Genomic DNA, 27,277 nt, shown 5'->3' with positions numbered 1-27,277 from the left:
GTAAACGTGTGTGATATATTACTACTGTAATAAACCTTGAACCACCCAAAGGGGGGCTGGTAACTGGATTGAACTGAACACGGTGGCGCGAACGCCACCACCACCTACGGTAACCCGGACCGTCCGGTAACCGGGGCTGGGACACACCAAACTACACACGCTGTATACAGAAGAACGAATCTTTATTGATACACATTCATAAGGGCATTATCACAGACAGAGGACAGGACAAGAGTCTTAAAGAGCACATGCAGCACCGCACAGTGAACTCAAGGATGACGTTGGACATTGGATTGAGTGTCAGAGCTTTTGACAACATCCCTTGACATGCAAAAAATGACTATCAGACGAAAGAAAAAGACAGCCAGCAAGTGATACAGAAACATGCTTATTTACAAGAAAAAACACAAAAGTGTCTGGAAGTTAAATTATGTCTCTCTCTACCCCTTGCTTCTTAATTTAAAGGCTTGTGCAAATAAAGCTAAATATGTAAAACAAATAAGAGATGTGCTTAGAAAAGTAGCATGCAGTTAGTAAAGATAGCTGGTTGTGCTACCTTACCAGAGCTGAAAGGAATAGAAAAACAAATAATAGAAAAACTGGTGAATGCAACAGTGGTCAGTGGATTCTAGATAATAACAGCTTTTTAAAATGTAGATAATTATTGAATATAGTCCAAATACCACTGTGCATGCTTCAATTCAGGTTTTTTTTAGGATAATTTTTTAGAATTCAGAACGCAAAGTGTCTTTATTGGTTTGGGCAACAGTGTATGTAGAATTGATTTGCTTGGTCCTTGAATCTGGATATTTGGGGGGGAATTACTGAGATTTACTTTCAGGCCACAAGATGGCGATCTGTGCTGAAGATCTAGGTGCGGTTTCAGTCGCCGTCCTGGTTGGACATTTCATTTCTGAGTCTAGTGGCATGAAGACAGGTAATGTGGGATGGAACTTTGTAGCTATGGAAGTATTTGAACATGACAAATATTTTGTTTGCGTTTTGGGATTTCAATTTTGATAAATTTAATACGGTGGGTTAGATGTATACCATATTAGTAGACCCTGTGAATCTTCCGTGTGACTTCTGGTCGTTTGGTGGGAAGTCCCTTCCACAGTGACTCAGGAGGAAACCTCTGTACGAGGACTCGTGTAAAATAAAAATATATTTCAGGTTTGGCCTGGGTTTCCTTCCTCCCTCGCCATCAGGTTTTACACTGTCATGAGCTTTTGACAAATGCAGTATTTTTGTACCTCACATTTCCCCCCACTGACTTCCCTTACTAGAGGGTTATCATAGACTTGTAGTTTGACACAGCCTTTCTTCAGAGGTGGTGACACTGCAGTGTCTGACTCCACAGCGTTCGGGGCCCTGAGAGAAACCAAGAGGCACCACAAGTCTCAGCGTCTACAGTACACTGATGTGCAGCCTACGTGAATAATCTCTGAATGGATGATGATGGCGTGTTGTTTACCATGTGGATCGGTTGTCTCCATCGACATTGCTCAAACCAATCCAGACTCCATCCCCTCTGTTCTCTTTCACCACTTTAATCAGAAAATCCTGTAGTGGCAGAACAAAAAAACAAACTGGAATTATATAGACGTGAGGACAATTCAATCCAACACACTTGTACGTGTGTGTGTGTGTGTGTAAGAGGGCAAATATAAGCCCCCCAGTTATCTTGATAAACACACACCTGCTCCTCTCTGCTGTTCACGATCACCAGGTGTGCTCCTCTATCCAGACAGAACTGCCTGCTCTGGTGCCAGGAGTAGGCATCATCAGAAAGGTAGTAGAAACTGTTGTTGAAGTACCTCCATCCTTCCGAACTGGCATTTTCTGACAGCAGGCATCAACAGGGAACAAACAGTTGCAGTGCACCCGTTATACAAACATCCCTCCCTTATGTCCGACCTTGTGCTTTCACTGCTCCTCTGAATGGAACTTGAACGGAGGAGTGCGGCAGGTGAGATGATCCCACTTGTGGCGCCTGTGTTTCTTGTAAAAACGTTCATTCTGATGTCACCTAAACCTCTGCACCCTGGAGGTTTCTCGGAGTGAAACAGCGCAGCCTAAGATTGCCGTTTGAATACCATGGTTGGTGTTACAGAACAGAAAACCCAATAAGGTTGGTGTTACAGAACTAAAAACCCAATATGGTTGGTGTTACAGAACATTTCTTTTGACTGCCTAATGGAGCTGTTTCTAACTACCTTCCCGTTTCCACTAGATTCCACTACATCATAAAAATGTAGGACACTTAAATATCACGTTTTGGTCAGGCTGTAAGAGTAGACACAGGCTTGACTGTGGTGTTAAGGTACGTTTTAACACATTGATCTATGATTTTAGACGTGTAGAAAGCCAGGTTTACGACAGTGTTCATGGAAACTAGTGACAAGCCTTTTGGTGATACAGACGGTATTTTCTGAACTTGTGTGTGATTGGTTTGTTTACACGACTGCTTGGGAGAACCAACGTGGCAGGTCAAAATATAATGTGGCAGATTAGAAAAACCTAATGCAGCAGGTAAGAACAATTGAGGTTAAAATAATCAGGTTAGGTGAATTAGACTCATTCTGTCATGAAAAAAGAGGGCTCTGGGTTGTGGCTTGGTAACATGTAAGGACTGGTTATGCAAGGAATAAAACTGAGAAACAATATTGCATATTTACCAAGGTCTGAAATTCTCTTCAGAAGTCCTTCTTTCGCCTCAGATCCGTCATTTAACAGAGGTGCCGTCAGTGCTGTGACCTTTTTTAACTGATGGTTTTCATTAATATACAGTCTAATGAAAACTGTAAGTATTCCTGATAATGCTATCAGCAGGAATACAGCCAGTTTGATACACCTTGAACCTGTAGTGAAAAACCTACATGATTAGTGCTGGATCTACATACACAAGTACGCACGCACAATCAAACACACTAGCTTCCACAGTACATAGAGGCAGTGGACACCCAGTCATTCTACAGGATGGTGGTGTGATGATTACGACACTTAGTAATCATAACATTTATTATTCCCAGTAGTAAAATGTTATTACATTTCTTTTCACTTTGATCATTTTTTTAGCTTCAACTGCATTGTTGAAGCTAGAAACTGACCGATTTTGTTGCATGTACCATAACATCTGCCAATTTGTGAACACAACCATAAACTCTGACTTAAGGCACACATAGAATCATACCAATACAGTAACACAAATTTCACAATAACACACAAATATCACAATTATATCACAGATGCAGAGTCCAGTATGGACCGTGAAATCTGTGAGTGAGTATTATAGAGATGGGAGCCTGTGTGTCTTATAGAGATGGGAGCCTCTGTGTCTTATAGAGATGGGAGCCTGTGTGTCTTATAGAGATGGGAGCCTGTGTGTCTTATAGAGATGGGAGCCTGTGTGTCTTATAGAGATGGGAGCCTGTGTGTCTTATAGAGATGGGAGCGTGTGTGTGTCTTATAGAGATGGGAGCGTGTGTGTGTCTTATAGAGATGGGAGCCTGTGTGTCTTATAGAGATGGGAGCGTGTGCGTGTCTTATAGAGATGGGAGCGTGTGCGTGTCTTATAGAGATGGGAGTGTGTGCGTGTCTTATAGAGATGGGAGCGTGTGTGTCTTATAGAGATGGGAGCGTGTGCGTGTCTTATAGAGATGGGAGCGTGTGCGTGTCTTATAGAGATGGGAGCGTGTGCGTGTCTTATAGAGATGGGAGCGTGTGCGTGTCTTATAGAGATGGGAGCGTGTGCGTGTCTTATAGAGATGGGAGTGTGTGCGTGTCTTATAGAGATGGGAGCGTGTGTGAGTCATGAAGAGATGGGATCATCTGTGAGTTTATTGGCAGTTCTCCGTCTTTCCAACATTAATCACCTAAAGGCTGGGTTCCTTGTTCGTCACCTGGAAAATCATAGATGGTTTCTTCTCCACCACAGCCTCGTCCCATCGTCTACAAAATTACCACAACTAGAAGAACATAATGGATAAACAAGATCATTTTGTGACAATGACAACATTAGCAGCAACAGACACACAGAGACAAAGAAGCAGTGACTTTTTGAGGAAAGTTGACCAGGCTATTGAATAACAATAGGGCGATTGAGACCAGAGCTCTGATCTAGTTATCAAATAATGACTAATAGGAACATCTACTGGGTCAACAGCAAAACAATTAAAATGCTCCTCAAATCATTCACATTTTGAATACGTCAGAATGTCCAAACCAACTAGGCACCCCCGCGGGCTAGCTTTAGGACCATGGGGACATTCTCACCAGTGCCGTGGTTTGAAGGTACCCAAGTGGACCACTAGGCCATCGGTCGTTGTATACCTAATCACAATAAAGATTTTGCCAATCGAGTATGAATTTGCGTGACAGATCACATCTTAACTAAAACAGTTGTAAAAGTCACAGTGAAAAACTTTTACGCAAGCGCATCAAAGGAATAAGACAATGGTTCCCCAGTATTTGCCACCAGGGGGCGAGTCTAGGATTTGCTCAGCCCCCAAATCACAAGTTATCAATCAATTACTTCTGTTACATTACCCAAAACAAAAAGACCCCATGGGTGGTTGCCCTCAAACGGGTAAACTAATAATACTGACTCTAAACACCATAGAAAAGATGGGTAATCGGCATGGGGGATTTCCTTGTGCCGCCACGTTCCAGCAACATCTCTGGCCAGACCATGAATAAGACAATCTGAGCCAGTGTTTTCTCTGACGTGTTGGCTCACATTGACTTCCTGTGTATACACACAGTTGCGCTCAAAAGTTTGCATCGCCTTGAGTGAGCAGGCAAAACATGTCTTTTATTTCTTATGGGATTCACATTGAACTGTAGGTCATAACAGAATGGCACAATCATAAAACAAAACATATCAATTTAGAAAAAAATTAACTGACACCTATTCAAAAGTCTGCAAACCCTCAGTTCTTAATACTGTGTATTGCCCCCTTTAGCATCAATGACAGCATGTAGTCTTTTGTAATAGTTGTCTTTGAGGCCCCGGATTCTTGCAGCTGCCCATTCGTCTTGGCAAAATGCCTCCAGGTCATGAGTCTTTGGTCAACTTCCATGAACCACACTTTTGAGGTCACCCCAGAGTGGCTTGATGATGTTAAGGTCAGGAGACTGTGATGGCCACTCCAGAACCTTCACCTTTTTCTGCTGTAACCACTGGAGGGTCAACTTGGCCTTGTGCTTAGGGTCATTGTCATACTGGAAAGTCCAAGAGTGTCCCATGCGCAGCTTTCGTGCAGAAGAATGCAAATTGTCTGACAGTACTTTCTGATAACATGCTGCATTCATCTTGCCATCAATTTTCACCAGATTCCCCGTGCTTTTAGAGCTCACACTGCCACAAGTGTGTGTGGTGAAGAGGAAGGAACCAGGCGCAGGCAGAACGGCAGTCGATGACGAATCTTCACTTAAAAGTAACACAGGGCACTTAACACATGAAAACGAAAACAACGGGCTGGCTATGCTGCAAACCGTAACTCACCACGGGCAGAACACAAGGAGACATGAACAACAATGACTGACGAATGTGGGGAGCAGAGGGGAAACATTTCTGGAAACTCGACCATGCAGCTTATTTTGTTCAAGTATCGTCGAATTGTGCTCCTTGAAACAACCACACAATCGTTTTCCAGAGCAGCCTGTATTTATCCTGAGGTTACCTGTGGATTTGTCTTTGCATCCCGAACAATTCTTCTGGCAGTTGTGGCAGAAATCTTTCTTGGTCTACCTGATCTAGGCTTGGTATCAAGAGATCCGCACATTTTCCACTTCCTAAATAAGTGATTGAACAGTATTGACTGGCATTTGCAAGGCTTTTGATCTTTTTTTATATTTTTTTCCATCTTTATAAATTCCTTTACCTTGTTACCCAGGTCTTTTGACATTTCTTTTCTGCTCCCCATGGCTCAGTATCTAGGCTGCTCAGTGCATCCACATGAGAGTTAACAAACTCATTGACTATTTATACACAGACACTGATTGCAATTTAAAAAGCCACAGGTATGGGAAATTCACCTTTAATTGTCATTTTCACCTGTGTGTGTCACCTTGTGTGTCTGTAACAATATATATATACACTCACCTAAAGGATTATTAGTGAAGTCAGTGAAGTCATTGTCATGTTCAAGAAACCAATTTGAAATGATTCGAGCTTTGTGACATGATGCATTATCCTGCTGGAAGTAGCCATCAGAGGATGGGTACATGGTGGTCATAAAGGGATGGACATGGTCAGAAACAATGCTCAGGTAGGCCGTGGCATTTATACAATGCCCAATTGGCACTAAGGGGCCTAAAGTGTGCCAAGAAAACATCCCCCACACCATTACACCACCACCACCAGCCTGCACAGTGGTAACAAGGCAAGATGGATCCATGTTCTCATTCTGTTTACGCCAAATTCTGACTCTACCATCTGAATGTCTCAACAGAAATCGAGACTCATCAGACCAGGCAACATTCTTCCAGTCTTCAACTGTCCAATTTTGGTGACCTTGTGCAAATTGTAGCCTCTTCTTCCTATTTGTAGTGGAGATGAGTGGTACCCGGTGGGGTCTTCTGCTGTTGTAGCCCATCCGCCTCAAGGTTGTGCGTGTTGTGGCTTCACAAATGCTTTGCTGCATACCCATTTTCCTCTGACCTCTAGCATCAACAAGGCATTTTTGCCCACAGGACTGCCGCATACTGGATGTTTTTCCCTTTTCACCCCATTCTATGTAAACCCTAGAAATGGTTGTGCATGAAAATCCCAGTAACTGAGCAGATTGTGAAATACTCAGACCGGCCTGTCTGGCACCAACAACCATGCCACGCTCAAAATCGCTTAAATCACATTTCTTTCCCATTCTGACATTCAGTTTGGAGTTCGGGAGATTGTCTTGACCAGGACCACACCCCTAAATGCATTGAAGCAACTGCCATGTGATTGGTTGATTAGATAATTGCATTAATGACAAATTGAACAGGTGTTCCTAATAATCCTTTAGGTGAGTGTATATGTATATGTACAAAGAAAAGTGGGAAAATCCACATGCTTTAATACAAGACCTAATATCCCAATCCACTGAATGGCTTCAATAGTTGGGGAAGGGAAATCCTATTAGGGTGCTATCATTGTGGGCAATGCAGAGGCAGTTTATGCGAGAAATTTGTCACTCTGAATATTATGAATCTGCGTGTTTATACTCTCATCTGGCTTCTGCTGGGACCTATGCCCATTTTTGACGAAAAACTTCTGTTTGGAGAAGTAGACATGTCTTTAAGCTGCATATACAAACCTCTGCACACTTAAGTGAACATTCATCATAGACTAAGTTAACTTAATCTACTAGCGAACGTCAGCTATGTTGATAAATTGCAACCCACTGACCAAAGTACAGTACTGTAATTAGCTACAGCAGATAGAACTAGCTTCTGTTTTGTGTGTGAAATACAGCAATGGCAGTGATTTAGCAAATACATTGTCAGTCCTATGAGGCACCATTTAAGCCAAAAATATGTCCACTGTTACATCTATGTTTTTGTTCAAATGGTAGATGTCGTTGTGCATTGTCGTCTGTTTTGTCGTTACAATGTGCATTCGGTATTGCATTTCCTGTATGTTTATCGTCGTTGGAGTTGTTGACTACTTTGGATGAGGCGGTCGTTACCACGGGCATTAAAACCGTTGTCGACTCTTGCATTGTCCATCACCCGAGTCGACCGTACTCACTTTTTGATCACGTGAAGTGGAGTACACGTCTTTGGATCAACTGAAAGCGATTTTATTTTACAGTTTAAACGATTTGTTACATTGTGCTCTCATCTTTTGTTGACCATATTTTCTTGCCACTCCATGAGGGTGGCATAAAGGCCCGACGTCCTCTAGTGGGACCTGTGCTCACTGAATCCAAGATTTTTTAAAATATTTTTTCGTTTTTCCACAATATCATTTTCTATTGTAATTAGAACCTTAAAAATGCAATAGCATCTACAAAAAGTGTGCCATGACAATAAAAAAGTGGTATAGTCGGACTCAGGTGAGGATGGGCTACAGTCTATGGCTGTGACTTTGTTGGAGCTTTTATTTTATTTTTTAGTTCAGCCTTAGAAATTCTATAGCGTTTACGAAAAGTGTGGTATGACTACACACAGGATATTCTGATTCGGTGGAGAATGGGCTACAATCTGTGACTAACATTTTTTTTGAAGCCATAGATGTTTTTTTTAAAGCCATAAATTAACAGTTTTCACGGGGTTCAATTGAAGAATAAATACCCCTGTTCTAATCAAAACCTTGAACCATTGAATCTATTACTGGAGGGAGCTCATATAGATGTGCAATAACTAAAACAATGACTCATGTTGATTCTGTGGTGAAAACATTATAACCCACAACAGGAGAAAACAGGAGAAAACATATACATTTTGCAAAAACTGTACAAATACTATGCTAAATATTGTCAAGATAGCTTTTTAAAGAGTACATTATACTGTAATAGCTTGTTAAACAGTGCTTAATTCTATAATAAGGATCTAACAAAAAATAACATTGCAACATATTTTTTTTAATGAATAAACAGTTGTTACAAATGAAATGGCATCAACAAAAAGTTGATTTGTAGTGTATTCTGTCAGTCATTCGCAGGCAGTTCTGTTGGTACCACCTGATGTACTAGTCACACCCAATCTGAAGGTTTTCTAATTTATATTTTGTTCAATCTTTGACACTTAATACAGTACAGTCAAAGTTAATGTCTAAACGTAAAAATACAAAAATGTGGGTTATGAATATAAACTCTGGGAAGCAATTATGTAGAACAGCTAGAGAAATGCCTTTATGGCCAGTCTGGTGTTGAGCTAGTCTGGACACTCACCTCCCAGGCTATAGTGATGCTATTAGCCCTGTGCTTTTGTACCACATGCAAGCTCACTTTGTGAATATTAAGTTTTAAGCAGAACAGGATTCCCAAAAAAAGCAGAGTTCAATTTTGAATTACCTGATAAGTAGTTCCAAAGATGTCAAATAGTCAGTAACATTTCTACTAAACTAATAAACATTCACATCCCTACAATCTATGAATATGTTTCCAAATCAGTCTGAGTGACACAAGCATTCAGCTTGACATGATACAATCCTATCAGCCCTCAGATTAGCACTTTCGTTATACTCGCCACAGAAACAGACCTTGATAGTAGTAAGGCCCCACACACAAACTACAAAAGATTCAGAGCTGTGTTTTGCGCGAATTGAAAGAGACACCCTTATTATTATGGCAGGGTAATAATAAGTATTAGTGCTAAATACAGAACAAATACAGAGCATTTCAAAATATTATGTGACATAATTTAACAATTTGTGGATTTACTTAACCAATCAAATGGGGTTTTGCCACCCTCCAGGTTCTCCATACCACAGTGTGGACGGTGGTAAAATCGTGAGTAGTCAACCTCAAAAAGAGAGCTATAAGGGAAGTATTGGAATAAAGAATGGGACGGCCTTCGTGACTTGCACAGAAAGCGCTTGATTGCAGTTATTGTCTTAAGACAATAATTTCTAAGGCTAAAGAGTTTTGAAAATCAGAAAACTAAAAGCTGTAGATTGTAGCACATCCTCCCCCGAGTGAGAATATGGCACTTTTGTTGTCATGGCACACGTTTTGTAGACGCTATTTAATTTTTTTAATAATATTGTGGAAAAACGAAACAAAAAAAAATATTTGATTCATACATAGAAATGTGCGGACTGTAGTCCACCTTCACCTGATCAAGAACCCATACTTGTCGGTTGGTTTTGTCGGGCGAATATGAATGTCACTGAGTGTCTATTATAAAACTAACTTTACCTCGTTACAATGCCCGGCCTCGTGTGGCCAGAGGGTGTGGGCAGTTCCTGTATGACAAAGGCATTGATGCCATTGACTGGCGCTCACGTTCTCCAGACCTGGATCCAACTGAGGACCTCTGGGACGTTATCTATTGTGCATCCGACGCCGCCAAGTAGCGCCACAGACTGTCCAGGAGCTCACTGATGCCCTGTTCCAGGTCTGGGAGGAGATCCCCCAGGACACCATCCACTGTTGCATCAGGAGCATGCCCAGTATGCCCGACAACTCACTGACTCACTTTGCAGTGAGGAAATTCACGCAAGTTGAAACAGCCTGTGATTTAAATTGTTTACTTTGCTTTTCGGGGTGAGTTTGAATCCAGCCCTGAATCGGTTGATTTTTGTTTCCATTTACAATTGTTACGTCATTTTGTTCTGAACGAATTACACAATGCACAGTAAATATTTTGATTGAATTTGTCCTTCATCGAGACCCGATGTGTGATTTAAGTGTTCCCTAATTTTTTAGCAGTGTACATTAACACCAAGCACATGGAGAGACAGCACTAAACTAAATTAACACCAGCACATAGAGAGATATCACTGAATAACGAAAGACAACAGAGCATGACCACCGGGCATGATAACAGCATACGTGATAAAAACATTGACCTGCCAGCAGAGAATATAAAAGCAATACAGCAGGACACAGACATGTTTAGACAATAGGCAAAAACAACAACAGGACAAAACTGTAGAACTACAATAAACAGGCATATCACGTGAAGCAGTTACTGGTGTCTGTGAACGTAATCTTAAATGTGAATGTTGAAAAAAGTAGATTGTTTTATAGTTTTTTTTTGTAGTCGATTCCAATCGTTGGGTGTACAGAACTGAAAGGAGGAGAGACAGAAAGATGTATTTGCTTTAAGGATTTTTAACTGGATGTGACTTCTGACTAGCAGAGTGGGTGGTGTACCTGGCGGAGGAGGGGTGAAGTAGACATCTCAGACTGGGTATGGATTTTAATTTGTTTAACACTAATTCAGTAAATAAATAATTCCATACATGTTATTTCATAGGTTTGATCTCTTCCATGTAGAAAATTGTAGAAATAAAGACAAACCCTTCATTGAGTAGGCATGTCACAACTTTTGACTGGTGCTGTAGTTGAATTCTGTATATTCTTTTCATTCGGTTGATCCATCCTCTGTTGTCTCCCATCACAAGAATTTAACTCGGTAGTTGATTGATAATCACAAACAGCCTCATGGTGACCAGGCCTCTTGTTGCTGTGGAATTTCTCTATCACACTGACATCCAACATAGAGCACAGAATGAACTGTATCATCACTGTGTCTGGGTGGCTAAAATGGATGATCCAGAACATAATAGTGAACTTCACCAAAAACATCTCCAAATTACTTCCCTTTATGTGACTTTGAATCTTAGCTTACTATTAAAGTTCCCATATAAATATTGCATATGGGGGACAAAGACATTGTTAGTCCTATAATTTCATATGTAACTTGGCTTAGTTTGACTCTTGAACAAATTTAGGCGTGCCTAAACAAAGAATGAATATGCCACAGCTAAACGGTTATTTGTAGGATATTCAAGTTCACACTCAAAACATAACGAAATGTTAAAGTGAGTGAATGCTTATTCAATCCACTACTATTGACAAGATTGGTGAGACTAATATGCAGGATTTTCTCAAGTGTTTTTTAAATTATCATACGGCCTAAATTAAATTGAAATATTATGCGGAATTGTTTTATATGGTTTGTGTGTGGTACAGAACATGTCTGTCCCTGATACTCATTTTGCTGTGTGTACAGCGATCATTATTGCACAAAACAAAATACTAATAGTAGGCTATATACTACTTGTTCAGTGAGACAGAGTAGTAAAAATAAAGTATAATCCCACCGAAGTTGAGAGCATAGTGTAACAAATCGTTCAAACTGTAAAACGAAAACGCTTTTGGGATGAGGTGCACGTCACGTTATCAAAGTGAGGGAGCTCATGGACGTAGCATAAAACAAGGAGTAACGACACGGGAGTGGACGGCGATTTAAACAAATGCCCGTGTTAACGACAGCAAATCCATAGTCAACAGGACTTAAAGACAAAAACTTACCGGAAATGCAATACCAAATGCACATACTGACGACTATGCAGACGACATGCACAACGACATTCATCATTTGACCAAAAACATAACAGTAGACATATGTGGCTTAAATGGTACCTCATACTAGAGAAACCGCAGAATAAAACGAGTTACCTGCTGTATTCTACCGTCGTTAGACCAGATCACCTTTCATGAATCCCGGCACCCTGCTCGATGGACTTAATTCATCTGAACAACAGAAGGGTACGAGGTGTGACTTCTAGAGGAAACGCCACCTTTCTACATCAAAAGTAGATCCCACCTACCTGTTGTGTACTCTAGCTTTCGTTTAAAATGTGTTATATTGAAAGTTACATTTTCCTTTAGAAATTTTAGAAAATATGTAAAAGTCCAATTCTTATTTTATTATTGACTATTATATAAATACCTTGTATTTGCAGCAGTTTAACTTTTTCTTTTAACTGAGACACAATCAAAACTGAACTCCTACACAACCACTAAAGGAAACTGCGGTCAACCTGGCAGTCCCTTGAAAATGCAGTCTAAGGCTGAATCTTAAATAGCAGACTTGCATAATATATATGCCAGTTTCAGGAGCGACTGGTCATTAGGGGCAGGTGGGGCATAGCCCCACCTGTTGTCAACAGAAAGAACTGCAACAAAAGTATGTTATTTTTATTTCTCGAAGATTACTTCCTATAATTTATTATTCATGAATATAGCATCTCCCTAAATTGCATATAATTTGTGTTAGGATTTTATTTCATGTTCATTGCTCCCTGCCTTGCTGCTTCAGACTGTGTTCTGCCGATTTGAGTTTGCAGTAGTAGGCCATAGGCTAAGCGTGAATGTGGGGCTAGCCCCTCTCTCACAATGCAATGTACATTGTACGTGTGAAAATATGAATACATATGCTCAGAATGTTAGTGTGATCAATGTAGATCATGCAAATTTGATGCCAATTGGGGCTGACAGCGGGTAGCCCCACTACTGCGTCATTTCGTATTTCAGACTTGATTGGCTGTCTGGCACCAACAGTCAGCAAGAAGAATGAGGAGGTTAGACTGTCTTAGGTAGTTTGTTAGCTACACAAACGCCAGATAACTTGAGAAAATGAATAAAGTGGATTTCATAGTCGAGCACCGGTTTGAAACCCTTAATTTGGAGGAGAAACTTGAAGTAAAGCGACTTGGTGCCCATCAGCCACGGGATATTGTCATCACTCAAACTGTTGGTTAAAGTAACCGAGGGTTTAACGTGGAGTGGTTTTTGAAGAAAAATTGGCTAACGGTTAGCCTACAATAGAAGGTAATCTTCTGTTTGCCAAGCTGCTATTTGGTGGAGATGGTACTTGGTCGAGGACGAGTTACAAAGATTTGAAACATCTTTCTGAGAGGATTTCAAAACATGAGAGCAGTGGGAGTCATCTGGACAATGCTGTGAAATTGGGCTTACTTGGAAGGGTGAATGTTGCAGCCCAAGTTGACAGTGCATACAGGCGCTCCATTGAACAGCATAACAAACAGGTGGAGGAAAACAGGTACGTTCTCAGTTGGATCATAACGTATTAAACTGTGTGGAGAATGTGAAACCGCACTGCGGGGGCACGACGAGTCCCTGAATCCTGGAATATTCAGATGCATGTGTGAGGGTGATTTGAGACTTCAGAGGCACTATGATGCTCAGCCCATCATCAAAGGGACATCTAGCACTGTACAAATAAAACCGTTAGACTGTATGTATGAAGTGTACAGGGAGGAGATAGCCAAGCAAGTGGATAAGACATAATTTGTTGCCATACAGGCAGATGAGACAACTGATGGCTCCTGTAAATCACAAAATGTTGGTTGTGTTGCGATACATGTTGGCTGACAATACAGTGACAGAGAGGTTGGAGGACAAACGCACACAACCAGGATGGGATGAGGCCACCATAAGTGAGGCATACGGCCTGTCAAAAAACAATAAAAAATTCTTCCTTATGCCAGAAGTTGATGTTTTATACAACACTCTGCAAAAACGGAGCATCAATGCATCTGGGATTAGCAGTGCGCTCACCTGTTTCAAGGAGAATGTCCAGAATATGCGGAAACTGATGAATGGGCTTGCCAAGCTGGTTGACAGCTCGCTCTTCCCACAATTTGTCCTGTCATTCTACATCAGAGCTGGACTCTGCCGTAAGACGCCTCTGTTAAGATCCATCCATGAGAACTGTCAGGTTCAAAATCACTAGTCAGAGGTTGAAAGACTCAGACTTATTAGTTGTAAATCAAAAGAACACACTGGAAACAGCGAACTGGTCTTAAGCATTTATTCGGAGAGCTCTGATACAATTGGAAAAACATACATTTTACTTCCTTGTTCCGCCCTGTCCTATTTCTCTCCCTTCGTAGTGCTTAGACTGTTTTAATGTGCCGTCTGACCCTTTTCTACTCGACAACATAAATCGAAAACAGGAAACACATGTGAATGAAACAGTATAGTATATGTAATTTTATCACTCTTAACCACAGCTCTATTATTCCAGACAGTTCGTCAGACAGTTCGTCAGACAGTTCGTCAGACAGTTCGTCAGACAGTTCGTCAGACAGTTCGTCAGACAGTTCGTCAGACAGTTCGTCAGACAGTTCGTCAGACAGTTCGTCAGACAGTTCGTCAGACAGTTCGTCAGACAGTTCGTCAGACAGTTCGTCAGACAGTTCGTCAGACAGTTCGTCAGACAGTTCGTCAGACAGTTCGTCAGACAGTTCGTCAGACAGTTCGTCAGACAGTTCGTCAGACAGTTCGTCAGACAGTTCGTCAGACAGTTCGTCAGACAGTTCGTCAGACAGTTCGTCAGACAGTTCGTCAGACAGTTCGTCAGACAGTTCGTCAGACAGTTCGTCAGACAGTTCGTCAGACAGTTCGTCAGACAGTTCGTCAGACAGTTCGTCAGACAGTTCGTCAGACAGTTCGTCAGACAGTTCGTCAGACAGTTCGTCAGACAGTTCGTCAGACAGTTCGTCAGACAGTTCGTCAGACAGTTCGTCAGACAGTTCGTCAGACAGTTCGTCAGACAGTTCGTCAGACAGTTCATCAGACAGTTCACAGCTATGTAATCCTATATTTTGAAAGGGTTTGTGGCCCACACATTTTTTACATATAAAAACGCCACTGGCCAGTTTAGTATGCGATAAGATTTGTGCGTCCCAAAGCATGTACGCTAAACAATTGTAAGCAAAAAAGTTCCAGGATGGTCTATTATTTCCATTGTATTTTCGAAGTATGCATCCGTGCATGCTTTTGGGTCATGTAGACCACAACACCTTGGGATCGTCTTTCCACTAGACGAAAAAGTCCATTATAAAAGTAGTTATTGCACCAATTTCATTCACATATGAAAGATAAACAAATGTTGTTGTGCCATGAAATGAAATAGATTTGGCAGTGTAAAGTTTGTCTTCAGTCTCGCTAGAAATTGCAGTCATGCTCCCACACACACATCGATGGAACTGTAGTGGAGTCTCCAAATGCAAGTTCCTCTGTGTGTTCATCAAAGATGACCTCACTTAATCCACGCAAGCGAACTCAGCAGTAAAAACTGCCCCAAAACAACTATACTTCCTGAGGAGACTCAATAAGTTTGACATGGCTATAATAACTCTTACAAAACTTTACAGGTGCACCACTGAAAGCATCCTCTCAGGCTGCATTACTGCCTGGTACAGCAGCTGCTCCGCTGCGGACCACAAGACCCTCCAGAGGGTGGTAAAATCTGCGGAGCATGTAAATCGGCTGCCATCTCTCCTCCATGCAAGGCATCAAAGACCACAGTCACCCAGGCTATGGTCTGTTCACACTGCTGCCACCTGGTGGACGCTACAGGAGCATCGGAGCACACACTTCCAGACTCACAGTTTGTTCCCTCAGGCCATAAGGCTCCTCAACCAGCAACACTGATCCATGATCACACTGATCACACATGAACATTCCAGATGTTCTGATGTCTTTTCAGGCACTTTCAATGTACACTACAATATTCCCATTCATAAGCATATTACACTCATATTTATCAATAATTTTCAATACTTCTACCCATATTGTGCATTTTCCTCATCCTAGTCCTTCTAAATTGCTGCTAGTTTACATGATGTATATTACTGCCATACCTATAATACTCAATACTCCCACCCATACTGATGCTAGTTTACAGTACTGTTTTTCAATTGCTGAGTGTTTTACAGCGTTATATTAAATCGGTTTATTTTGTTAATTTTAGTTTTTTTGCTATATTTTTGCTTTATACATATTCATAATTCTTACTACGTAGATGTTGGGTGCCATGTCACAAGAACATCATTGTGCAGGATGGCGCTGTGTTATTTGGTAAATTTGATAACTGGTCAAATGTTGCACATTACATATTTTTTTATAATTTATTAATGCTCAGTCTATTGTTTTTATGCTCAGTCCACTGTTGTTTTTATTTTTTATTGCTTATGTATATTTTATATTATAAATTCTTAAACTAACAGGCCACAACAAATTCCCTGTTTGTTGTGAAACTTACTTGTTAATAAAACTCTCTGATACTGATGTCAATGGATCTGGGGTGAGGGGAGTAGTAAAAAATGTGCGGTAACACACTATCAACACATTTGAATAGTGAATTGTTTTTAAGGCACCGTTGGATTAAACATGGGGAAAATTAGAGGGTCACTGAAAAGAACATAAATGGAAAAACATGTTCCTGACCAGAGTACCACAATGTACCAGATGGATGAGGAACCGGGTCCTACAGAGACAGGAATGTTTTTTGCACACAGCTGCAAAAAAAAACAAAAACTGGTAGATAAATGGAAGGGGACGTTTGACGTTAGACTAGTCCTCACATACACACAGTATCAATTTGGAAATAATTTGTTAAAAATAAATATCACCCTGTACAATGTCATTAGCACCTGGAAATCAGGCAAAAGATCAGCAGCACTATACATGTAGGGTACCATTCTTGAGAAATTCAAATGTCAATTTCACATACGTACCCTTTGATTGTTTTAGTACATTCCGCAACTGTAAGATTATTTTTTAGACATACATCATAATCTAAATCACATTTAGCACAGCCATTTTCAGACTTGACACCTGTCCGGACCCAGAATTGATCGATGTTCGTCAAATTGATCCCCTGAAAATCAGAATTCTAAAGTGGCAGAAGGAAACAATTTCTAGAATTATAAATCAGTTACGAAAGGAAACGGTCTTGACTTTCCTTCTCCCCATCTTTCAATTGAATTAAAAAAAGACTTTTTGGAATGGAACAAATATTTACATTGGGATAGCAAAGCCAGTAAAATTATTTCTCTCACCACTGTGTTGTTGTTGATTTTCAACAGGTCTCCTCCCCTCTGCTGACAGTCCACTCGGCTGTCGTTCCAGGACTTTTTCACAGTGGGGACATGGTATTTTTTTATTGTGTTGTTATTCCAAATCCATCCATCTGGTTAAAATAGAGAACAATAAACCACATTTCTAGTGCTGTAGATACATGATTTTGTCCAAACCACCACACCGGACCAACGGAGTCAACTGATCAGTTCACTGTCATTTTAATACACCCGCTCTTCCTGGTCAATTATCTTGCTCACTAAACCAGGAAGTCTAACACAGAATCCTTGTGCGCCAGAAAGGAAGCATTCTCCGGCCTATCTTGACTGAGCTCACAGACACCCTAGCTCCCAGAATGAGTCACTTAAGTGCAATGAGGGAAGGCAACCATATTCAATACTATCTCCAAACCCAGATGGTGCCGGCCAATGAGCAGGACTCAAACCCTGGTCTCAGAGTGACACAGCTAACTGTGAGGTAGGGATTTTACCACTGCGCCATTCAGGGCCCCAGAATTGGGTTCACTTTCTTAACTGAGTGGAATTGATACAAAATTCCCTCCCTAACCCCTGTCCAACTGAAACCGACAGTAGTAGTTAGTGACTTACCCGTTTTGATCGTTGTCTGAAGGCTGTAATTGCCTGATGTCAGGGGGTTTGGGGTAATAACATTGGTTCCTTCATTCAAGTGTGGGTTGGTAGTTGAAACCAAGGAGCAATAGACTCCAATTAAAACTCCAATTAGAACAACCACCAGTACCACAATAACTTTGTGTGTTTTTATCCACTGAAAACCTGGAAAGAACACACAGACAAACATAACATGAATAGTTCCATTTTATTGCCAGGTAGTCATGATTTATCTTAAGATCTGAAACGTATAATTAGCATTCCTTTTTAATCTTCTATCCGTGGGAGTCCAACCTAAAACCGCTAAGCATCATGAACCAGACAAATCAAGCATCACTGTAAATGCCAATCTCAAATGATTAGACATATGGTGTTATATACATTGTTGGTTCATGATACAAACAATTGTAAATTTAACAATGCAGAACTTTGGTTAAGGTGTAACACAGAGTGAAATACAATAGACCAATTAACCTGAAAAGGGGAATGGTTTTGCAGATGGTGGCCAGACTATTGTTCTCTCCTCATCCTTCCTGACTGATTATTCTCTAGTGTTGTGTTTTGCTAGAGTCCTTGTCACTACAGGTATTGAGGCGGTACCTGCACAGGCAGTGCAGCTCCTCCAGGAGGGCACATATGAGCTGTTGCAAAAAGGTCTGCTGTGTCTCCCAGTACAGTCTAACGAGCATGGAGGAGACACCAGGAGACGGGCCGTTACACGAGGAGAGCTGGACAGGGCCGTCGAAGGGCATCAATCCAGCAGCAGGACTGGTATCTGCTCCTTTGTGCAAGGAGGAACAGGAAGAGTATTGCCAGAGCCCTACAAAATGACCTCCAGTAGGCTACTGGTGTGCTGGTTTCTGACCAAACTGTCAGAAACAGACTCCTTGAGGGTGGCATGAGGGCCTGACGTCCTCTAGTGGGACCTGTGCTCACAGCCCAGCACCGTGCAGCTCGACTGGCATTCGCCAAAGAACACTAGAATTGGCAGGTCCAACATCGGCACCCCGTTCTCTTCACAGATGAGAGCAGGTTCACACTGAGCACATGTGAGAGTCTGGAGACGCCGTGGTGAATGTTATGCTGCCTGCAACATCATCCAGCATGACCCGTTTGGCGGTGGGTCAGTGATGGTCTGGGGATACATATCCTTGGAGGGTCTCACAGACCTCCACGTGCTAGCCAACGGTACCCGGACTGCTGTTAGGTACCGGGATGAAATCCTCAGACCCATCGTCAGACCTTACGCTGGTGCAGTGGGCCCTGGGTTCCTCCTGGTGCAGGATAATGCCCGGCCTCATGTGGCCAGAGTGTGTAGATAGTTCCTAGATGACGAAGGCATTGATGTCATTGACTGGCCCTCACCTTCCCCAGACCTTAATCCAATTGAGAACCTCTGGGAAGTTATGTATCAGTGGATCTGACGCCACCAAGTAGCGCCACAGAATGTCCGGGAGCTCACTGATGCCCTGATCCAGGTCTGGGAGGAGATCCCCCAGGACACCATATGTTGTCTCATCAGGAGCATGCTCAGACATTGTCAGGAGTCCATACACACTACTGGGTCACATTATGAGTAGCTGTAATAAAATCCACACAGGTTGGAACAGCCTGTGATTTCAATTGTTTAGATTTTTAGTGTGAGTTTGAATCCAGCCCTAAATCAGTTGGTGATTTTGGTTTCCATTTACCATTATTATGTCATTTTGTTCTCAACTAATTACACAATGCACAGTGGACTTTGATCTTAAATGTATTTCCTTTATCAAGACCCGAGGTGTGATTTAAGTGTTCCCTTCATTTTTTTGAGCAGTGTACAAAGTTGGCAAATGTTGACTTCAAGTTATTGGACCATGAATAGCCAAACATGCTCAGAAGTGCAGAAAATCCAAATATAGAATACAGGCAATAGCTTCGCCTAACAACTGACTTTATATTAGTTTCTATTTAGGTTTTAAACAATTCAGACTTTGACTTGTAGCCTACTGTTGACAGACATTTTGTCATCTTCTGTACATGGAGCAGGTACCAACTGAGCAAATTAGACCGGTCAGTGATTGGCTAGGCCCTTAAACCAGGCTGGTGAAAATCATCTTGTGAAATCGTCTTGAAAATAAAAGTGTAGATGAAAGTGGTGGATCCCAGTTTAAAAACAGTAATGCCTCACAACCCAATTTAATGCATATGGTGTATATACAGCTCCGGAAGAAATTAAGAGACCACTGTACCTTATTCTTTCCTTTTTAAAAAAGTAAAAAAGGAAGGGTTTTTTGTATAAATCAAACAATGTATACTGTGATCTGATAATTCTTAGGAACCACCAATAATTATTAATTATAGACCCAAAATTATTAATTCAATAGCTTTTTAACCATGTGGCTTAGAATCCTTAAACCACTTTAAGATTGTTCAGAGAGAAAACCCACATGTTCCACAGCCTTTGGGTTTTCTCGCTGGAGGTGGCTTGTCTGCTATCCAGATGGAGGTGGGTTTTGACGGAACTGATATGACAAAATAAACAACAGGGTATATACACTCACCTAAAGGATTATTAGGAACATCATACTAATACTGTGTTTGACCCCCTTTCGCCTTCAGAATTGCCTTAATTCTACGTGGCATTGATTCAACAAGGTGCTGAAAGCCTTCTTTAGAAATGTTGGCCCATATTGATAGGATAGCATCTTGCACTTGATGGAGATTTGTGGGATGCACATCCAGGGCACAAAGCTCCCGTTCCACCACATCCCAAAGATGCTCTATTGGGTTGAGATCTGGTGACTGTGGGGGCCATTTCAGTACAGTGAACTCATTGTCATGTTCAAGAAACCAATTTGAAATGATTCAAGCTTTGTGTATGGGTACATGGTGGTCATAAAGGGATGGACATGGTCAGAAACAATGCTCAGGTAGGCCGTGGCATTTAAACGATGCCCAATTGGCACTAAGGGGCCTAAAGTGTGCCAAGAAAACATCCCCCATACCATTACACCACCACCCCCAGCCTGCACAGTGGTAACAAGGCATGATGGATCCATGTTCTCATTCTGTTTACGCCAAATTCTGACTCTACCATCTGAATGTCTCAACAGAAATCAAGACTCATCAGACCAGGCAACATTCTTCCAGTCTTCAACTGTCCAATTTTGGTGAGCTCGTGCAAATTGAAGCCTCTTTTTCCTATTTGTAGTGGAGATGAGTGGTACCCGGTGGGGTCTTCAGCTGTTGTAGCCCATCCGCCTCAAGGTTGTGCGTGTTGTGGCTTCAAAAATGCTTTGCTGCATACCTCGGTTGTAATGAGTGGTTATTTCAGTCAAAGTTGTCACACCATTCTTTGTAAACCCTAGAAATGGTTGTGCGTGAAAATCCCAGTAACTGAGCAGATTGTGAAATACTCAGACCGGCCCGTCTGGCACCAACAACCATGCCACGCTCAAAATCGCTTAAATCACCTTTCTTTCCCATTCTGACATTCAGTTTGGAGTTCAGGAGATTGTCTTGACCAGGACCACACCCCTAAATGCATTGAAGCAACTGCCATGTGAATGGTTGATTAGATAATTGCATTAATGAGAAATTCAACAGGTGTTCCTAATAATCCTTTAGGTGAATATATATATATACACACATAAAATTAGAATATCATCACAAAGTTGATTTATTTCAGTAATTCCATTCAAAAAGTGAAACTTGTATAATGTATACATTCATTCCACACAGACTGATATATTTCAAGTGTTTATTTCTATAGATTTTGATGATTATAACTGACAACTAATGAAAACCCCAAATTCATTATCTCAGAAAATTGGTGGCTGTTGTGGAAATTTCTTATACAATGTATTCTGACTGTATAAAGGAGTGAGTCCCACTGTTAAGATAGGTACAGGAATGTGTGGGACCTGGTATTTGCATAGGGGACATCTATTGTCTGTCCAGATGCAGATCAATGGGTTTTAGGACAAGATAGGAGAAGATATACAACAGGGGGAGTAAGGTCAGTTGGCCCCTTTGGGTAAACATTATTGCAGGAAGGATAAGGTGGGGGAAGATAGCATTTGACGTGTGTGATAGAACAAAGGGAAAGGTGTTTGATTGACATGAAACAGATGGCAGCATCTTACCACACCCCTTCTTCCTATGTAATAAATACTGTCGAAATGATGTTTTTATTTAGAAACTATCCACCGTTACTTTGTAACCTGTATACTTTCTCCTTGCAAGCAAGATTAAAACCGTTTATTGCGCAATTGATTTCTCCTGTCTTACCTACCATTTTCATAGAACTTTGGAATTTTAGAAATTGCCATCACATGGCACACTCTAAACAACTAATTAACCCAAAACACCTGCAAAGGCCTTTAAATGGTCTCTCAGTCTAGTTCTGTAGGCTACACAATCATGGGGAAGACTGCTGACTTGACAGCTGTCCAAAAGACGACCCTTGACACCTTGCACAAGGAGGGCAAGACACAAAAGGTCATAACTAAAGAGGCTGGCTGTTCACAGAGCTCTGTGTCCAAGCACATTAATAGAGAGGAGAAGGGAAGGAAAAGATGTGGTAGAAAAAAAGTGTACAAGCAATAGGCATAACCGCACCCTGGAGAGGATTGTGAAACAAAACCCATTCAAAAATGTGGGGGAGATTCACAAAGAGTGGACTGCAGCTGGAATCAGTGCTTCAAGAACCACCACGCACAGACATATGCAAGACATGGGTTTCAGCTGTCGCATTCCTTGTGTCAAGCCACTCTTGAACAAGACACAGTATCAGGAGCGTCTCACCTGGGCTAAAGACAAAAAGGACTGGACTGCTGCTGAGTGGTCCAAAGTTATGTTCTCTGATGAAAGTACATTTTGCATTTCCTTTGGAAATAAAGGTCCCAGAGTCTGGAGGAAGAGAGGAGAGGCACAGAATTCACGTTTGTTGAAGTCCAGTGTAAAGTTTCCACAGTCAGTGATGGTTTGGGGTGCCATGTCATCTGCTGGTGTTGGTCCACTGTGTTTTCTGAGGTCCAAGGTCAACGCAACCGTCTACCAGGAAGTTTTAGAGCACTTCATGCTTCCTGCTGCTGACCAACTTTAGGGAGATGCAGATTTCATTTTCCAACATGTCTTGGCACCTGCACACAGTGCCGAAGCTACCAGTACCTGGTTTAAGGACCATGGTATCCCTGTTCTTAATTGGCCAGCAAACATGCCTGACCTTCACCCTATCGAAAATCTATGGGGTATTGTGAAGAGGAATATGCGATACGCCAGACCCAACAATGCAGAAGAGCTGAAGGCCACTATCAGAGCAACCTGGGCTCTCATAACACCTGAGCAGTGCCACAGACTGATCGACTCCATGCCACACCGCATTGCTGCAGTAATTCAGACAAAAGGAGCCCCAACTAAGTATTGAGTGCTGTACATGCTCATACTTTTCATGTTCATACTTTTCAGTTGGCCAACATTTCTAAAAAATTTTTTTTTGTATTGGTCTTAAGTAATATTCTAATTTTCAGAGATACTGAATTTGGGATTTTCATTAGTTGTCAGTTATAATCATCACAATTAAAATAAATAAATTTTTTAAATATATCAGTCTGTGTGTAATGAATTAATTTAATATACAAGTTTCACTTTTTGAATGGAATCACTGAAATAAATCAACTTTTTGATAATATTCTAATTTTATGACCAGCACCTGTATATGTGTTTTAGGTTTAACTAAACTCATGGGGACCAAATGTCCCAATGAGTATAGTAAAACCAGAAAGAATTTGACTCATTGGAACCTTTTGCCGGTCCCTGTGAGGTAAAAGTAAATTTTCGGCTCAGGGTTTATGTTTAGGGTCAAACTTACAATTTATTTTAGAGTTAGAATTAGGGTTTCTTTAAGGTCCAGGTGTTGTTGGTTAAGTTTAGGGTTAGGCATTACATCTAGGTGAAGTTTAGGCATACATGTTACTTTATTGAGGTTAAGGTTAGGGTACGTCATGGCATTCACACCTCAGAACCGGTATGGCATTCACACCTCAGAACCGGTATGGCATTCAAACCTCAGAACCGGTATGGCATTCAAACCTCAGAACCGGTATGGCATTCAAACCTCAGAACCGGTATGGCATTCACACCTCAGAACCGGTATGGCATTCACACCTCAGAACCGTCATTCACACCTCAGAACCGTCATTCACACCTCAGAACCGTCATGGCATTCACACCTCAGAACCGTCATGGCATTCACACCTCAGAACCGTCATGGCATTCACACCTCAGAACCGTCATGGCATTCACACCTCAGAACCGGTATGGCATTCACACCTCAGAACCGGTATGGCATTCACACCTCAGAACCGGTATGGCATTCACACCTCAGAACCGGTATGGCATTCACACCTCAGAACCGGTATGGCATTCACACCTCAGAACCGGTATGGCATTCACACCTCAGAACCGGTATGCCAATATCCGTTAAGTTCCCACAGCCGTCGAGGAGGAGTGAAACTACATTTTACAGGTACACCAAAGAATTTAAAATGACTGATCTACTTGTATGAATTGTAACACAGTAAAATCTTTGACTGCTTTATGTTGTTTATATTGTTGTTCAGTGTACATATACAGTATAAACACTATGCATTACAACAAGGGAGATTTCCCTGGCTTCCCTCTCACCCTTTCAGGAAGAAACTGCAGACGTGTGATGGGACTCTTTGGGATTGTCTGGCTCTCACTCACGCCACACGCACACCTGGGCCACATGACCTTGTCGGTCTGGTATGTGTATACATGTGCTACACACAATCAAACCTGACCCCTAAACCTGAAATATATGTTTTTCCTTGTGGCTAAACAACATGAAGATGAAATTGTGAGGTTTTATCTTTGTAGCAACGTCTGGTCCCCTCATGTCTAGTAAAACTAGGATCACACACACACACACACATTTATTTAAAACCAATCCTGTATGCCGGAAATTCCCTATTCCTAAACTAAATTCCCTATTCCTAAACTAAATTCCCCATCTTCCCTCATAAACCAAACCCCTAAAGCTAAAAAAGGAATTATCTTAGTGGGATGGGACCTGTGGAAAAACCCTTGATGGCAGAGACTCGTCAGGTCCCCCCCGATATGTACACATTACCTGACGGATGTCTTGTTTTGCCCCCATTTGGTAGATCACATACCGATCCATTTTCATTGCATCTTCCTGCCATCGCCTACGTCAATATTTACAACCTGATAGAGAAACAAAGAAAGTGTGATGATGGTAGCACACACGATTTGTCCAATGTTCAACTAAATTCTACCTTATTGTCAGTGAAAATGGATGTTAATTTTCAGGACAGGGAGATGCCATCTCTGCTGTCTGGTTGTGTACCGTAGAAATCTATGACTGATATAATTTAAATAAATATATTTAAAAAGAAAAAAAAAGGGAGCAGACAGACAGACCAAGGGACATCAGGCAAAATCATCATGATTAACAAAATTGTCCAACATCATGTGAAAGCAAGAAAAGAAAAAACAATAAATAAAGGGCTTATATGTCTCTATTTGTTTTAAGATAAGATATCCATTTTTCCCAATACATTTCACGTTTCTTTTTGGCATGTCTTAGAGCAAAAGTCAAATGTTCCATAAGATAAATTTCTCTAACTATTTCTATCCATTCAATAAACGCGGGTTTTAAAGATATAATTTTCTAGAATATTCTCCATAGACATCCCATGGTCTTACAGCACAAGCCAACGAGCCGTCTTTGGAGATCTTAGAAAAGTTTGACTTATCTAACACACCACTGAAATGTATCACGTAAAATGTATACGGTAGCCAACCACGAAATGATGTACCAACCCAAGTGCACAGTGGTCGAAAATGTCCATGTTCACTACTTCAGGATACCTAAACAATGGTCTATTTTTTAGCTTGTTATGTCAATAGCCTACAGTTTGAAGATTAAAATATTGACATCCCTAATTAATTGCGAGTAGGCTGCCTTTGCAACTACAGTAGCTACAACTTCTCCATAATGGCTCCATAATGTTCCGCAACTACAAAGTAGCCTAACTATAGTAGCTACAAAGCTGTTCTGATTTGACACATACACCTACTATATTCACTATTTTCCTATTAATTTTATCGACAGAATTTGACTGATCATCACTAATATGTAAACCAACTAAAAAGAAAGATACGACAACAGAAATTTAAAGAACCATACATGCACCTTACCTTTCTCCGTTTCTTGAGTACAAACCCGCAGAAGACTAGGATCCTTTTCAACACAAATCCCACGCAACACGACCTATGAGAGGTAGCTCTCCCGGTGGAAGGCGTAGCTACGTTTTAGCCGGAACAAAGGGTTCCCGCCTTTTATATACAGTCTATGGTTCCCGCTAAGGATTCAAAGTGACGTAGTAGACGAAGCTTTCCTGCCACAGACTACGGAAATAAACAAAGCCTACTTAGCGATCTACCTGCGAACAGTTAAAATAATATAGCTACACAATGAATACACTCTTTCCCTGCCCCTCTCCCTGCTATGTGTAGGTTGGAAAATAAATGTTTTATGAAAATATATTGCCCCAACCCAGGTTGTTACGAATTCACCCATTGCCACTAGATAAATGAATATACAGGTACATAATGCTCTGCAGTTTGCAAACTATTAACAACCCTAACCCAAACTCCACATCACCAAGGCCATTGACATGTTTGAAAGGCACTTACCTTTTGACCCGGAGACGCCTGTCCGCACATAGGGGGAGAAGCAAGTTGATCCTCCGCACATATTTTATATTGTCCGTTATGACGACAATAAACCGAACGCATAATTGTGTCTTTAAAATACATTGGATTTCGTTTTTCTTTATATTATAGCTCGTACTTCGTTGTGATCTCGATTTCTTCGCACGGTTTGCTCTGACATTCTGCCGCTTCATTTTGAAAATTACGCTTGGAAGTAGATGGGTTGCAAGATTTGATTGAAAATACAACCACAGTCCTGCAGACTCCTCTAAAAACCCGCACAATTTATATTTTTGCTATTCAACCATTTCTATAAATCCACTCGCCTAAACCCATTTTACGCACGCTGTCATGAAAACCTCTCGAGCTGGCAATACTGAAGAGTCGTAGCCTATGTACGCATGTCACGCGGTCACAGGATACGGTTTATCCCGCTTTTTGTGCTTCGCGAGGTAGTAATTGAATGCGTCGCATGCGCAACAGCATGTTTTAGTGTCACGCTCTTTTCGAAGGTCTCCCTGATTCTGAAGTTGTTGTTTCTGTACACAAAAGTCTGAGAAACATGTGGAATTT

General features: G+C 41.3%; 1 long non-coding RNA gene across 8 annotated transcripts; it reads right to left on the bottom strand.

Annotated features, from left to right (window-relative positions):
- Positions 1–197: 197 nt before the first annotated feature.
- Positions 198–27,090, bottom strand: LOC105020864. 8 transcript variants are annotated; one of them, XR_004575511.1, is made up of 9 exons: positions 26,687–27,090; positions 25,098–25,192; positions 17,942–18,127; positions 17,315–17,445; positions 3,876–3,968; positions 2,679–2,861; positions 1,700–1,842; positions 1,475–1,563; positions 198–1,371 (listed from the first exon to the last, which is right to left on the bottom strand). It is a non-coding gene; the product is annotated as a CD209 antigen-like protein E (long non-coding RNA). The 8 variants fall into 8 exon arrangements; XR_004575510.1 differs by lacking the exon at positions 26,687–27,090 and adding an exon at positions 26,189–26,394; XR_004575512.1 differs by lacking the exons at positions 17,942–18,127; positions 26,687–27,090 and adding an exon at positions 26,189–26,394.
- Positions 27,091–27,277: the final 187 nt, after the last annotated feature.

The sequence above is a fragment of the Esox lucius genome, chromosome 25 (assembly GCF_011004845.1).
Source record: "Esox lucius isolate fEsoLuc1 chromosome 25, fEsoLuc1.pri, whole genome shotgun sequence".
NCBI classification, from domain to species: domain Eukaryota; kingdom Metazoa; phylum Chordata; class Actinopteri; order Esociformes; family Esocidae; genus Esox; species Esox lucius.
This window is presented reverse-complemented; position numbering and strand designations above follow the sequence as displayed.